We start from the raw sequence: 14617 nt of genomic DNA on the forward strand, positions 1-14617 counted from the left end.
AAATAAAAACATAAACGCATATTGTAGCAATAGTTCAGATGAAAAGAAAATGATTAGTATGGCCGCTTATTCATAAAAAAAACACTGTCAACTGTGTACATGAAGCAATATATTAGGCCTACGTTATGAACACGTTGGATTTAATGTGGACGAGAAACGTACAGTTATTATTTATCTGCTTCATTATCGCATCATATAATACCAGGGGCGGTTTTTCGGGTGAAGCTCGTGAAGCACCTGTTTACTAAACGCAACTTCACTTATTTACAAGTATTTTAATATTTTATTTCACTTCATTTTGCCTTTTACGTTCTGCGTTGTGATATGTTCTGCACTTAGGTATTCTGCATTATGGAACACTAGTCCCATTGTTACTGTGGTTGGCGCAGAGTGGAGAAAGGTGATAATTGCAGCTATATCCCTCTTTCAGAGGTAGAGCAGCGAATAGGGATTATAATGAATGGACACTTCGCGTCGGTACCTTTGATGTAGCTGGACCGATTTCAATGACCTTCAAGCTAGCTAGAGCGTCAGATTCTGCTTTCTCCCTAGAGTTGGCGCTGACATCACACCAGCTAGCAGTCGACACAGCGGAAATATAACACATACAATTAATACATCTAGGTACATTATGTACTCAAATAAAATAAATTGGATCCATAAAATAATAAATCCTCATTAACTGTAATGTCTAGACTCTAGAGTTCCTTTATAATGAGAGTTCAGACGTTGACCCCCAACAAAAATTAAAATATGTAATGATTTGATAGCGCTGAAAATGGAAAAACAAAACTCTTACGAGAAGTAAAACCATATACCTATATTATATTATATACACATATTAAACGAATTCGATACTTAATTTTATAATGTATTATATTATTTTATAATATAATTTATGATATCTGAAATATAAAATATTATTATTACAACTAGTTTGTCACTGAGAAATAAGGAAAAGCTGTTAACTTGAATTTATTTGAAGCAAAGCGTTACTGGCTTATGCAATAAGGTAGGCGATGTTTGGATCCTGTATCTTAATTCTATTCTCAATTATTATCTTAGCGTATGCTCGATTACACTACCTCTAGCGCTTGAAAGTGGAACTAGCCGCTGGCGCACAGAGAAACAAAACACTGGAAAATTCGCTCAGTGTCCATTCTTTATAATCCCTATTCGCTGGGTAGAGCTTCTCAATTTGCGGATTTGTTTACGGGTAACCATGGCAACCGAATCCTTGTAAGATTTCTATAGAACCTGTCTGCGACGGTACTTGAATCGTTGACAAAACATTTCTCTTGTAGCTGCAAACACCTTATAGCCTCCTGGCTTGGCTCTTTTCAAAGGAAAATAATGGCACGCGAATACAATGAGATAAAATTCCTCGTCTTTTACAGTGTTCACACTTCTTTGTACCTGTTATTTCAGTTTGTGAGCCGTGTGAATAGAGTGACTGTGTTCTGTCTTGTTGCTAAAACGATATACGGTATCAGAAGATTAAGATAACTAAGCAGTTATTTATTTTAGTGATAGTTTTATAATTATTTTTAAAAGTGGTGACTCATATTTTTATTAACAACGAGGAATGTATCCTATAAACGATATAGTGTGCAGCGTGTTACAGACACCATTTTCGCGATGGACTGAAGGTGATGAAAGAGATGTATGCCCACGTGCATCAACGTCGGTTAGTGTAACCACTAGTTAAAATTGTCATCTAACCCCTGGTTAAGGATTTTTACGGTGGATCGACCTCGGTTACGACTTAAATAGGAGGTTAACCACAGTAATCTCTAACCGGCCATAGGCGAGCGGTTAAAGGAGATAACCAGTGATTAGTAGAGCAAGTAAAGCAAAATGGCGGCCAGAGGCACAGATGTTTATTTCGAAGACGATTGTTATTGTACAGTACTTGAATTACTTGGATAGGTCTAGAGCGTGAGTGTGAAGTTTCTTTAGTGAAAAGAGAGAATTCTTACGTGGAATTAGGTGACAGAACATTTCAGGAGGGATTTCGTTTATCAAAATCTACAAATGGCTCACTTGAAATAACATAAAAACAGTCATATTTCTTCTATTACGATTCTATATAACTTATTTTCTATATTTTAAGAGGGAATACTTGAATATCTCTTTCTCTATGTCACTGGCTGAACAAAGAGAGGTTATGGATGGATCTTAGGATAATGAACAGTAACCTGGTGTAAATGAGGTCCTGGATCGTACACACATTCCTACTAATCTTCTGCATCCTTTTCCTTTATGGATATTCCTCCTTTTTTATATAATATATTTAAAGTTAGTAAGTAAGTCTATCGATACTTTAACCTCATGTTGGAATATAATCATTTTTGCATTCAATTTTCTATTTTGTACGATTTTAACCTAACAGCACTGAAAAACAAAGAAATGCAACTCTCAAATATAACAGCGCCCAAAGGCAAACAAATGCAACGCGAAAATGTAGGACACGTTCATTTCGATGTAGAACGGAGTGAGCACAGTCGTTTTTAGACGTTGACTATGATCTTTGCAGCGGTATGGATGCTTTCCTTTTGTCATTTTGTAGAAACAGTGTACAGTCATAGACTTTACTCTGGTTAAATGAGGTGTCAGCTAACAATGTTTAAGTAATCGGTGATTATGAATGGTGCACAGAAATTACATTTTAACCATTTTACATTATAACCGTCGTTTCGTAATCTGTGATTACTGCGTTTTTAACCGATGTTGATGCACTTCGCTAGTAGTGTTAGCGTGGCTCAGTCGGTTAAGGTGCTTGCCTGCCGGTCTGAAGTTGCGCTCGGGCGCGGTTCGATCGCCGCTTGGGCTGATCACCTGGTTGGATTTTTTTCGAGGTTTTCCCAAACTGTAAGGTGAATGTCAGGTAATCTGTGGCGAATCCTCGGCCTCATCTCGCTATCACCAATCTCATCGACGCTAAATAACCTCGTAGTTGATATAGCGTCGTTAAATAACCGGCTAAAATAACAAAAAATTGTTAGCGGGGAAACCAACACTTGTTATTAATATATCGGCAAAAAAGTTGAAAAGGAAGGGTGCAAGATCTTACAAAAAAATTTTAAAAGTGCGTGGTACAGTGAATATCACTGGCTGTGCGGTAGTTCTTATTTGGAAAAATTGTTTTGTTGGGCCTGTTTGTTAATTGGAATAAAAAAATCGGCAAGGAAGTCGGATGGATTTTGTGGGTCAAGTTAGATCATGACTGGAGAGAGTGATCTAAGACCCACGAGTTAATGAAGCTACTTTTGTACAAGTTGTATACAATACATTGTTAGTTTTGTAGAAAATTAGAAAATAAATCTATAAATTAAATTAGCCATATGAAGGGGCTCCGGATAGGTCCTAGCTTACCAATGTTAAAAGTGGGTAGGTACATGTTTTTTATAGTACAGGGAATGGAAGGGGCGTGGCAGATCTGCTAATATGTAGGCTACATCGCATATCAAGGAGAGGAATTTTTAAAAGAAAATAAACAAGTTACGCAAAGCTTATTTTCAATAATTATATATTATAATTCATTCATATTTGAAGGGTTCATGGGAAAAACGATAAATGTAGGTCTAAACATTTTGTTAAGGGTGATGTCATTATCTAATTATTGAATATATTACTATAAACTGTAGTCTTCTTGTTATCAAAACTGATAAAAAGGAGAATTATCACCATGGATACATCACCCTGTCTTCGTTTTCAACAGGAACATCAATAAATTTTTGCAGTAATATACTGAATTAGATCATTAACTTCCTCTTAAAAGAAATGTTACATTCATCATTTTTTTATTGTATTCCATAGATCTTATATTATTAGCATTGACATGCGCTAGCCTTTACCTTACTGGAAACTTTCCTCGATAAAAGCTAGTTGGTCACCCACTGACGAGTTCTTTAATGGGGTAGCTTCACACAATTTCATAAGTATCTGTATGCCTATGCTTGAGCTAGAATAAAAAATGTAGAGTTACGGCAAACTTCCTTGTCTGCTGTGAATACTGGGAACCTTACCATACATAAATCTGCATTTTCAAAAGCTCTTTCAGCACATCACTCTTCAACATATCAGACACTCAATGACACAATCTTCAATTCAAGCCAATCACTAAATTTTTTAAGTTCAACACTTTCTTTATGTTTCACACACTGCGCTGATTCTTCAATTCTATGTTCTCTGCAGTACCTGATCATGTGTAACTTTAAGCTTCTTTGACTTCTCAAATTATAAATTGTGATCATCACAAGCAGCTGAAAGAATAAAATGCTATTATTTTATGGTATAAATTTAACAAATATAAATTATACACCTATATATTATCATAATTAGAAAATAGTCAACTCATGTTACAGATAATAAATTTAATTCCATTCGTTCATTCATTCATTCATTCATTCATTTACAGTGTTCTACCCAAAGTCAGATATTTCATGCAAACCCAGCATTCTCAAATCTTTCCTATTTTCCGCCTTTCTCTTAATCGCCACATATGATTTAATCACAAGTTACTTTTAAATCTTAAGATCAGTAGGCTAATCTCAGATAAATTATGGAAACACTCAATACTCAACGAACTTACACAATTATTATGTTTTTAAATTAGAAAGTTTGTGTTATTTTATACCAAAGCAGTGTGACTATGAATTTACATGGACTTATCATGTACTGCAGATGTGTTATCAGAAGTAACAGAACCTTCTACTGAAACACATTTTCTGGGTGGCTGTCGTGAGACTCCATCATTCCTTTGTAAATGTGGTGGAAAAGAAAATATAGTTGGGGCTGTCTGAGACAAAAGTCTTTCAGATCATTAGTCTTTCTCCTCAAAATGGGTTGAGCAAAGTTGTTGTTGTTTTCTAATGCCAGGCGTTTGACAATAAAGTTATTTGACCTCTTGCACTCCAATATTTTTCAAAATAAGTAACTTATAGCAGTTGGACTTCCATGCTTAACATCCATCTTTTCGTCAACTTTTCGTCTCGTAAAGTAAACCTGTTAATTGTTAAAGGCAACAAAATTACTCTCATGTAGTTTCCTTAAGCTAAATTTAACCTTCAAGGCACCAAGCTATTTAATACAAAGTGGAAAATACATTGACTTTTAACGTGTGATAGTCTCAACCAAAAAGAGACTTTCGAGCAGTCAGTGGATGCAAGCCATTAAGATGAACTGTAATACAATATCTGTATGTACTCTCCCTGGTAGAACTCTTGACTCAACCCGTTGCGGAAGATGCAATGAGCAAGAAACGCTTTCTCATGTCTTGGGTTTCTGCCATCATGGAGAAAATTGCTCCGAATCAACAGACATAATATGGTTCGTTCTCTCATCACAGCTTCAATCCATCAGAATGCTTCATATGAGGTTTATGAGGAGGTTGGTTACATCTCTTCTGATGGCTCTACTAGACGTGCTGATATCATCATAATTGATCGGCAGAAGGATAAGGGTGTCATTCTTGATCCCACAATCCGTTTCGAGATGCATGAGCAACAGCCACAAGAGGTGTTGTCGTGAAAAACAAATCATCTATGAGCCTTGTTGTCAGCATCTCGGGGCACAATACTACATCACCAGACATCGGATTCTAGGGCAAATGCCTATTTTGTTTCTTTAGGAGAAAAGTAAAAATAATTATTAATATTTGTGTTTCATGGAAATTGAAAGGTATTCAAAGAGTTTTATAGTGCCCTAAAACGGTTATTAGAGCCTAATTTGTTAATATTCGCCTAAAAATGCCTAACTCACTGTAATGTTTCGCATTTTACTCTTACTTTTTATAATTTATACATGCATTCACTGCGAAATTTAAGGCATTTAAAAAGTGGAAAGTTTGCTTCACACCGGCCATGAAGCCATTGATAAAGGAAACAAAATGTTTTGAATCTCACGACACTCGCAATAGATTTCACCGAATTTAACATGTTTGGAGGCATAAATGCCGACAAAGAACCAACCTTAGTTTTGAAGCAGGCAACAATCACAACATGTGCTGCTACCGATTCAGAGATATACTATACTATAAAAATGACTGTTTTCGGTCTGAAACCGATTAGCTGTACTGCCCTTCAGGGTGTCATAAAATCACAATTTTTGGAGAAAGAGTGTTTTTGAAATATTTATGAAAAGTCGTAAAACTGCGAATTAGTAGGGTAAACCGTTACAAAATATTTAAAAGAATGGGCCTCCTAGTGTTAACACTACCAGGAAATGCAACAATAAGTGGAACTTTGTATTTTTGTCCAATTGAATCTCAATAACAACGGTTCATTTGAATGCTCGTTAACAGTTGCTCTTTCCCTCACCTTATTTGTGTTGAGAAGTTTTGAGCGGTAGGACGTTTTCCTGTGAAGTTTAACGCGATAATGCCGAAAAATATAAGTGCAAAATCTACATTGATCCGGCAATGGCTAATAGAATATTCAGAATTCACTTATGATGGAAAAATAATATTCTGCAAGATTTGTAGCAAACAGGTATGTAACAATAGTTGAAATATATAAATTCTATTAATTTTAATGAGTAGGCTTATAATATTTATACATTGACTGAGCTATCCTGAGGTATAATTCTTTTTAAGACCACTACACTTTAACCTTTTAAATTCCGATAGTTAAAGTATTTGCAGGTCATTAAAATTTTGATTGTTCGAACCCACTAACTTTGTGATAGAAATACGGCAATACAACAATTAGGATTTTATTTTAATTCAGTTTACTTTACATTTTTAGATTTCGCAAGAAAAGAAGTGCCACCTAAAGCAGCATGTGCAAGGAGCGGCTCATAAGGCTAAAGCTCAGCAGAAAAATCAACTGCAACAAACTTTACTAACACAGCCTATACTTCATCCAATCTCAGCAGCAATTTCTATGCTGATTTAACCAGAGCGTTTGTTGCTGCTAACATTCCCTGGAATCCAATTGAAAATCCGGTTTTAAGACACTTTTTACAAAAATACTGCAAACAAAATATCCCATCTGAGTCGACCCTAAGAAAAAATTACTTAGAATATACAATGAAACTTTAGCTTCCATTCGGGAGGATATAGGTGATTCTTACATATGGGTCTCTGTGGATGAAACCTCAGATCCTATGAATAGGTATATAGCAAATATGGTAGTAGGAAAACTTAGTCCTGATGGACCTTCGATTCCACACCTCGTATGTGTTAAGGAACTTTCGAAAGTGAATAGCCAAGCCATTGCTTATTTTGTAAATAAAGGCCTACAGTCTTTATACTCAGGTAATATAGACGATTCTAAAGTTCTGTTGTTTTGTACTGATGCTGCCTCATACGTGGTTGCTGCAGCTCCACTTCTTAAAACATTTTATCCTAACCTCACGCATGTAACCTGTCTAGCACATGGCCTTCACAGGGTTTCTGAAACAATCCGGAATGAATTTCCTCTTGTCAATTCGTTTATTTCTAACACAAAAAAATGTTTTTGTAAAGCCCCATCCAGGATTTCAATATGCAGAGAGAACTTTCCAGATATCCCACTCCCACCTCAGCCGGTTGTTACATGATGGGGAACCTGGATTCAATCAGTGGTGTATTATTCTAAGTATTTTAAAGAAGTGGTCACAGTTATTGATAAATTACCTGAAACTGATAGTGCAGCGTGTGTGAAAGCAGTGAAAGATTGTCTGAATGACTCACGAGTAAAAAACGATATTGCCTACATAACATCAAACTTTTCTTTCATACCTGCAAGCATTGAACAATTAGAATGTGAAAAACAATCTCTTTGTAGCCAAATAGCAATAGTAAAGGAAGCTCAAGTGAACATACATTCTGCTTTGGGCGAAACTGGGGAAAAAGTTAAAAATAAGTGGAACAACGTATTAAATAAGAATGTAGGATTTTCATTGTTGGAAAAAGTATCAAGAGTGATATCGGGGGAAAGTGTAAATGTTCCAGTAAGTATTGATGTTTCTATTGTACCTAATTTAAAATTTGCGCCTCTCACATCAGTTTCGGTTGAAAGAAGTTTTTCTGCTTTCAAAATGATTCTCAGTGACAAAAGGCAAAGGTTAACTGTGGAGAATTTAGAAAAAATTCTGGTGGTGTACTGTGCAGATAATTATAATAAAGTCTGAGCATGGAACTGAATTTCAATAACTTAATATGAGTAATCTTGATATAAATAATCATTATTTCATTAGTTTCAATATATTAAATTTGTGCAGCTCTGTTTATAAATATAATATAGTATTCTTTTTTAATGTTTAAACATACTTTTTTGTGCGTATTTTAGTGTATAACTAAAAATTTCAGTGAAAGAAATAAGTATGATACCTTGATGTGCCTAAAATGCCTATTTTCATTAAAATAGAGCCTAATTTTACAAATTTTGAGCTTATTTTAGGCGCCTAAAACTGCAATTTTTAGTGCCTAAAAATCCGATGTCTACACATCACACATTGGACAGTTTTTGGACTCATGTTCGGTGCCCGTGGTACGATCCCACGAGAAACTTTAAATGAACTTAAACAATTTAAAATTTCTGATGCCACGATTGATGCCATTAGGATCTCATGTGTTAAAATCTTCCTTAGCTATAATTAGTAATCATTTGTACCAAAGAAACTTTTATTGTAAATGATTTCCTGTGTTTTCTTATCATTTGTCTTAATGTTTATTTTTCATTCAAATTGTCATATAATTGTTTTTAATCATTGTTCACTGTTAATTGATTAGTAGGCCAATCTATCGAACCCTTATTTATGGTGGCTTTTGTAATAATTACAAATTAGTTAGTTACTTGTAGTATGAAATATTCTTTGTTTTATCACTTCTGTTCGTGGAGAACACTGCCGAACACACAGCAGGCATACTTAATTCCTATTCCAAAAGAAATGTCACTCGATGAAAATAGAAAACCGCGGAAATAACTGGAAAATTTCACTTAAGAATATATTGCTCCATTCATAGCTGACTAATGTTTATACCATGGATAAATGTATATATTTAGCCGTGTTTATACTATAAAAAAATGGCAACTGCATTGCCACAAGAAGCGCTGTATCAGACTCACAGTCACTCCATGGATAAATATATAATATATTTATCCATGGCTATTCTATGATACTCTAGCTCATTATCAGGAGTAGACGGAACAATGATATGTTTCTTTGTAAACACAGCAGACATTTTGGAATCTGGTCTGTGTGTGATCTGTGGTTCACCCATTCAAAGCTGCTGTAGCAAAAATGAATAGCTGAATCATCAGCGCTGTCCCGGCTGAACGCAGCCATTGCTTTCTCTAAACAGGACTATACTTGTTTTGTTTTTTTTTTTTTTTGAAAGATGGGACATGACAGGAGCGTTGCGATCGGAAAAACAACTGAATGTCACATAGCTGTGGCGTTAAGCCAAAAGTTAATATGTCCAAAATTTGCGATTTTGAGGTTTTGCATGATTCTGTTGGTATTCATGGTGTTTTCTCTTCTGCCAAAATAAATGTCTACCTTCTACAGTGTCCACATCTGTGGAGTAACGGTCAGCGCGTCTGGCCGCGAAACCAGATGGCCTGGGTTCGAATCCCGGTCGGGGCAAGTTATCTGGTTAAGGTTTTTTCCGGGGTTTTCCCTCAACCCAATACGAGCAAATGCTGGGTAACTTTCGGTGTTGGACCCCGGACTCATTTCACCGGCATTATCACCATCATATCATTCAGACACTAAATAACCTAGATGTTGATACAGTGTCGTAAAATAACTCAATAACCCTTCTACAGTACTGGTGTAAATGACAATGGAAAAAGTTGATATGTTTCCTCACTATATTTTATAGTTTGCCAAAACTTGATATGTTTGACATATCTTTTGGCTGAATTAATATTTCTGTTATTATAATATATGTCCAGTTCATCTCTTTTAGATGTCTACAATTGGCAATCTTTTTCAATAATATATAAATCAATTATGTTCCATTGTTAAATGAATAAAAGGAAGTGAATGATTATCTATATAATTTGAACTGGTAATGGAAATTACGGGAAAAACGGCTGAATGGATTTTAAGAAATGACCCCTCATTTTGAAGCTTGGAACCCAAAGTTTTTCAGAAAAATAGCAGTTTTCAGTGAAATGTCAAATTTTCTACTTCATTTTCCTATTTTCCAAAATCCATCTGTCGTCAGTTTTGAGAAATAATGGTTTTTCAGAATAAAAAAAAACACACATTACAATAAACAATATCACACTAAGGCTACTACGTGCAGGATTGCTGTCATATTTAGAGTTCAGATGGCTCAGATTCTCTGACAATAATGCCAGTATTTCGACCTTCATTTGTGTAACTTTTTCAGAATGTTTCTGTAATATTGGTTTTTGAAAACTTAGGGCCATATTCATAGACATTCTTAGCGCAGACTTCCGGTGGATGATCAGCGAATTAAAGTTTTTCGTATTCATAAACCAGTGTTAGCGATATGATATGATATGATATGAATCCTGTACAAGTAATCAGTCGATAGCCGGGGCTAGTTTAGCACGCTCATAGCGCGGGCTAGCAAAATGTCTATGCATAGCACCCTTCAAGACTTGCTAAAAAGAATTTACAGGTCAGATTCTCTGGTGTGCAATTTTCTGTGTACAGCTGTCTGTGTATTGAATATTAAAAACTACAAAACTTAAGAATATTTGATGACATTATTACCATAAAAAATGAAATAATATTATAGTGAATGCCATGATGTGAGTATTTGTCACAGATTAATGCTTTATTGGTGATATGAAAGTGAAACATTTTGGAGTTATGTAAGTAGGCATAGAGAATATTTGAAGTTAGATCTTCATTTCTATAATATTTACTGAGTGACGGCTATATATAGTAGTCTATACAAAACTTACGTAAGATAACAATATTGTTATTAAAAATGAAATATTTTTATAGTTATTAATCAAGTGGTATGGGTCTTTTCTATATATTTAATGGCAGTGGGGTGTAGATATTTAAAGCTGAAAGTTAGAATTTCTAAAAGTTATGCTACTGGTTGTTCTTTATGGTTGTGAAACTTGGACTCTCACTTTGAGAGAGGAAGAGAGATTAAGAGTGTTCGAAAATAAGATGCTTAGGAAAATATTTTGTGCTAAGAGGGATGAAGTTATAGGAGCATGGAGAAAGTTACACAACGCAGAACTATACACATTGTATATTCTTCACCTAACATAATTAGGAATATTAAATCCAGACATTTAAGATGACAGCGCATGTAGCACGTATGGGTTAATCTAGAAATACATATAGAGTGTTAGTTGGAAGACCTGAAGGGAAAAGATCTTGAGGGAGGCAAACATAGATGAGAGGATAATATTAAAATGGATTTGAGAGAGGTAGGATATGATTGTAGAGGCTGGATTAATGTTGCTCAGGATAGGGATGGACAGTGGACTTATGTGAGGGCAGTATTGAACATCCGGGTTCCTTAAAAGCCATTTGTAAGTAAGTGATATAGATATTTATATGTGTGATACTCTTCAGTATTGTCTGGAGGAAACGCAAAAATTATAATACTTAAGGAAAGACAAAAAATTTTTATTACTAACTGATAAAATAAGAGACCTACAAAATGTTGTAGTATCCTGGTCACTTTAGCACGATCTCTTAGCAGGATAAAATGATTCTACCCTCTACATTTCAAGGTAGTTCACGAAACATGCAGCAGCTATACCAAGATGCTATGTATTGTTGGAAAACATAGCAAACCTGATATTTTCTTAATTCTCACCTACAATCCACAATGACCTGAAATAGCTATTGTTTCACTCCCACATGAAAAACCGACTGATCGTCCTGACAATGTTACTTGCGTTTTCACATTGAAACTCAAGAACTGAAGATGTATAGGTTCAATAAAATGTATTTAGCATAAAGAAATCATTCAGGGGGATATGTTTCATTATTATGGAAGCAAATAATTTCCAAAATGTGTAGTAGCCTATTCTTCATTGGAAATAAATTTGAAAAATTTTAATTTTAACTTCTAATGAACTTAGTTTGCAGCATTGCTGCACAAGCCACTAGTAATACACCGTGTTCCGCTTATAAGTATAATAAAAGAAATAGTTATAATTTCATAACAATGCATGCAAATGGGTTAAGATTGGTACCATTGTAAAGAGGAAATTGGGAAGTTTTAATCCATTGTTGTTACTTATTTTTAGAAGACTCACGCATGCGCAGATCATTAAATAAGAGAATTCGTATCGTATCTTTAGTCAGTCAGCATGTGGACGCCACAGCAGAAAGCCTTTTGTGTGCTGTCATTAGCAGAACATAGATCCATAATTCGTGTACAGCGCTTGTTTCGCCGTCAGTACAATCTTAGACCGAGGGAAACTGTACCGACGTACGTCTCAATAATGAAATGGGATAGGCAGCTCAGAGAAACAGGAAGTAAACCGACACAATTGTCGCATCTGGGGGTCGGAAAATCCAAGTGTCGTAATTGAACACCAACGGGATTCCCCTAAATGGAATGTTTGGTGTGGGATCATGCGTGACAGAATCATTGGTCCCTACTTCTTTGCTGAAAAGACAGTCACTGCAAACACGTACCTGGATATGTTGCAACTGTATGCTGTGCCACAACTCCCAGATGGAGCAATTTTCCAGCAAGATGGGACTCCACCACACTTTACCAACATGGTTCGCACATTCTTAGACGAACAATTCCCTGCAAGATGGATCGGAAGAAGATCACCGTACATCACATGGCCTGCCAGATCACCAGATCTAACACCACCTGATTTTTTCCTGTGGGGGTTTGTTAAGGACCAGGTCTACAGGACGCCAGTACGTGATTTGGCAGACTTACAAGAAAGAATTTATGCTGCTGTCAACAATGTTACACCACAGATGCTTCATAACACTTGGGTCGAGGTTGAATACCGGTTGGATATTTCCCGTGCCACCAATGGAAGCCATGTTGAGGTTTATGGAACATAAGGTAACAAAAATTCCCAGTTTTCATTCTTTGTAGCAGTTGGTTTCAACTATATACTTGTATTAATTCAGAAGTTATAGCTATTTCTTTTGTTATACTTATAAGCGGAACACTCTGTATATTGTGCTGTGTTGCTCAGGTTTACTATTTTAATATGAGTGATAGAAGTCGAAGAATAATGCGCTTGTGATGATTAGGGAGCGGATTTTTATGTGCTAAAAATTTTAATATATTTATTTTTTATGTGCTAAAATGTACGAAAATATTTGCTAAAACTAAAAAAATATATATATATTTTTTAAATATGACAAAAATACCTTACTTAGCTTGAAAAAAAAAATGTTACTAGGTAGGCCTACTCATCAACCACACTTGAGTGCTAGTAGTGGGCCGAGAATTGCAGTGAACAACAAAGGTCATCTCCAAATTCTCCATTACAAATGCATACCGATTATCTCTGAACGACGACTTATACTGTGAAAACGATCTTTCCACATCACAGGACGTCAGATGTACATATTTAAAAAGAGGAATGTCACAAACACATACACCGTCAATTTCATCTACAGGCACATCTTCCAATACTTAAGCAACTTTACACATTTTTTTATATTCACTGTTTTTCCCAAACACATTCTGGAATTTGTCCCTTAGTAATTGTGCTTCTGAACCTCGTAGCGAGTCTAGTTTAATTTCCATGGCACGCACCTCCCTGTTTCAGACAACATGTTTTTGGATGTTTCGAGTTTTTTTTATGGTGTCACACAAAAAGCTTAAATTTGCTAATAGGAAAGCCAAATCGTTTTTAAATAACCATCTTTCAGTATATCTTGAAGGTTACCGATTGATGAAGCTCGATGACAGGGAATCACAACAAGATGTATTGCCTTACTTGATAGGCATGAGCGAGAGGCGAAAGATTTGTTTAAATTAAATAATATTTATACCCGAGCTCTTATCTATTGTGTTTCACAAACAAAACGTGGAATGAAATCATCTTCAGCAACAATAAACATTCCTAATTATGTGTTACAAGGTCTCTCCTCCTTGTACATGTTAATTTATTCCTAATAATAACACTGATATGTTGCCTAGCAGTTCTCAGAACTTGGGGCGATACTATTACGAAAATGGATCACGGATACACCACACAGTGCTTAGAAACACGAAGCAACCAAGAATTCTTAAAAAAGATAACGTACTTCTGAGTGATATAATCGATTTAGTTTTAAAATATTTATAAGTTCTTGTAAAAAATTATTTAATTAAAAAACTCCAAGATTTATGTGTTTATAGTAGATTTCCTGAAAATATATATTTACATAATTTGTTTGTGAAAATATGTGTTTTTATGTGAAATAAAATTCGGGTTTTAAACTTGAAACTTCATGTTCGGAATTTTTAACTTTGTTAATTGTGTTTTATCACACTCAAAAAGAATATTTAATCACATAGGAATCCGCTCCTTAGTGATGATTACAGTCTGCTACATGTGATGTTATGTCATGTAATGTAGAAATAAATAATTCGGCAAACAGTACTTTTAATATTCAAGGCAGTTCTTTGTTGATATTGATGAGAGACAAGGTGAGTGTAATGGCAACAGTGTTGAAACCCAGTCTGTCACTATAACAAAAATACTGAATAGAT

Source organism: Periplaneta americana, chromosome 3 (assembly GCF_040183065.1).
Source record: "Periplaneta americana isolate PAMFEO1 chromosome 3, P.americana_PAMFEO1_priV1, whole genome shotgun sequence".
In the NCBI taxonomy this organism is placed as follows: domain Eukaryota; kingdom Metazoa; phylum Arthropoda; class Insecta; order Blattodea; family Blattidae; genus Periplaneta; species Periplaneta americana.